At 44.8% G+C, this 2,500-nt stretch overlaps 1 protein-coding gene across 2 annotated transcripts in view; it reads right to left on the reverse strand.

Moving 5' to 3' along the window:
- The window catches only part of LOC143301403 (uncharacterized), a 19,357-nt gene that overhangs the window by 2,653 nt on the left and 14,204 nt on the right, over nucleotides 1–2,500 (reverse strand). The window lies entirely within an intron of this gene.

Genomic DNA, 2,500 nt, shown 5'->3' on the forward strand with positions numbered 1-2,500 from the left:
TAGTGGTAGTAGAAGTAGAAGAAGAAGCAGTAGCAGTAGTGGTAGTAGTACAGTAGTAGTAGTATCAGCAGCAGCAGCAGCAGCACTAGTAGTAGTAGCAGCAGCAGTATCAGAAACAGAAGTGGTTGTAGCATGAAATGTATTTTGCGTGGGTGTGCAGAAGGGAAAATGAGCTATCAAACAGGCAATGAGTAATTAAGACAACAGTAATAATTACTAGGGCACCAGCAATTACAGAGGCACCAACAGTTGGCTTTTGTTTTTGTTTTTCTCTCTCAAGGCCTGACTAAGCGGGTTAGGTTACGTTGCTGGTCAGGCATCTGCTTGGCAGATGTGGTGTAGCGTATGTGGATTTGTCCGAACGCAGTGACGCCTCCTTGAGCTACTGATACTGATACTGAGGCAGTGGTAACTGATTCCTGAAGCATCAGTGATTAAGGACGCACTGGTAATCACTGAGGCACCTGGTATTATCGAGGCAAGGCGGCAGAAATTGTAGAACTAGTTGTCATTACAGAAACACCAGCGGTTACGATACCCGAGTACCTAAGACACCGGTAATTGTTATGATACCAGTAACTGAGAGATATGATTAAGGCCAAAAGTGTTAATAAGGTGCTAGGTGTATTTGCGTGTGTGTGTGTGTGTGTGTGTGTGTGTGTGTGTGTGTGTGCGTGTGTGTGTGTGTGTGTGTGTGTGCGTGTGTGTGTGTGTGTGTATGTGTGTGTGTGCATGTGTGCGTGTGCGTGTGCGTGCGTGTGTGTAAGGTACTGGTAATGATGAAGGCACCAGTTACTAAGGCACAGTGCCGACTAGGAAGCGAAAGTCCACGGGTTTCATTCCCACATACGGACCGGAAATTCATTTTACATCCCCATCCCCACCACCCCAACCCCAACCCCCTACCACCCTTCCCCCCTCCCCCTGCCTGCCAACCCCCCCCCCCACCCCCCACCCCCTGCCCCCACCCACCCACCCACCCACCTTCCGCTGGAGTGGTTGTGCTCGTCTTTTGGTTTAGTGAGACGAAAAACCAAGCTTCCGTGCTCAGCATGCACTTAGCGCACGTAAAAAGAACCCAGGACAACAAAACGGTTGTGAAGTCAAATAATAAGGCATCAGTAATCAATGTCTGTCATTATTTCAGGCGTCAGTAATCTTTTTTTAAGAAGCCAGCAGTGCAGGCACCTGTAAACCAAAGCACCAATAATCATGAAGTCACTAGTAAATATGAAGCCACAGGTTAATCACAGCGCCAATGACACCACAGAGTCACCAGTGAATGTTAAGCCATTGGTGATCAGTGCACCAACAATTATCAATACACCAATAATCTAAAGCGCCAGAAACATCCGTGATTATAAAAGAGCCAGTGCTCATTTTAGGCGCCAGTAAATATGCAGGAACCAAGAATTAACTCGCTGGCAATCATTGAGGTACCGGTAATTATTGCACCAATACTTATCAAAGGACCATAATAATAATAATAATAAAATAATAATAATAATTATTATTATTATTATTATTATTATTATTATTACTACTACTACTACTACTACTACAACTTTATATATATATATTTATTTATTTATTTATTTATTTATTTATGTTAGCTTATCTATTATTTATTCACCTTTTTTTTCTTCTTTTTTTTCTCAAGGCCTGACTAAGCGCGTTGGGTTACGCTGCTGGTCAGGCATCTGCTTGGCAGATGTGGTGTAGCGTATATGGATTTGTCCGAACGCAGTGACGCCTCCTTGAGCTACTGAAACTGAAACTGAAACTGAAACTTAGCAAAGGACCAGTGATAATTAATTAAGGCGCCAGAAATTCTGAAGACACCGGGGACAAAAGCGCCAGCACTTTGCGGGGTGTCAGTAATTAGTGCACCAGTGACTGGTTTTAAGTACTTAGATTGATTTTAAGTAATGTGATAAGGAAGTGTTGTGTACTGGTTTCAAGTTTAGTGTTAAATATTGTCATGTCAGGTATTTAGATGTTGTCGTGATATTTGAGTGTGAGTGTGGAGTGTATTGCTGTGTGTGTGTGTGTGTGTTCAGTTTCATTTAAAGTCTATCCACATTAAAGTGATATTGGACAAGAAAAAAAAGGGAGGGGGGAGAAAAAAGGGAGGGGGGGAGAAAAAAGGGAGGGGGGGGAGAAAAAAGAGAGGGGGGGAGAAAAAAGGGAGGGGGGAGAAAAAAGGGAGGGGGGAGAAAAAAGGGAGGGGTGAGAAAAAAAGGGAGGGAGGAGAAAAAAGGGAGGGGGGGAGGAGAAAAAAAGGGAGGGGGGAGAAAAAAGGGAGGGGGGGAGGAGAAAAAAGGGAGGGGGGAGAAAAAAGGGGAGGGGAGGAGAAAAAAGAGGGAGGGGGGAGAAAAAAAGGGAGGGGGGGAGAAAAAAAGGGAGGGGGGGGGAAAGGGAGGGGGGAGAAAAAGGAGAAAAAAGGGAGGGGGGGGAGAAAAAAGGGAGGGTGGAGAAAAAAAAGGGGGGGGGGAGAAAA

The sequence above is a fragment of the Babylonia areolata genome, chromosome 27, assembly GCF_041734735.1.
Source record: "Babylonia areolata isolate BAREFJ2019XMU chromosome 27, ASM4173473v1, whole genome shotgun sequence".
Taxonomy (NCBI): Eukaryota; Metazoa; Mollusca; class Gastropoda; order Neogastropoda; family Buccinidae; genus Babylonia; species Babylonia areolata.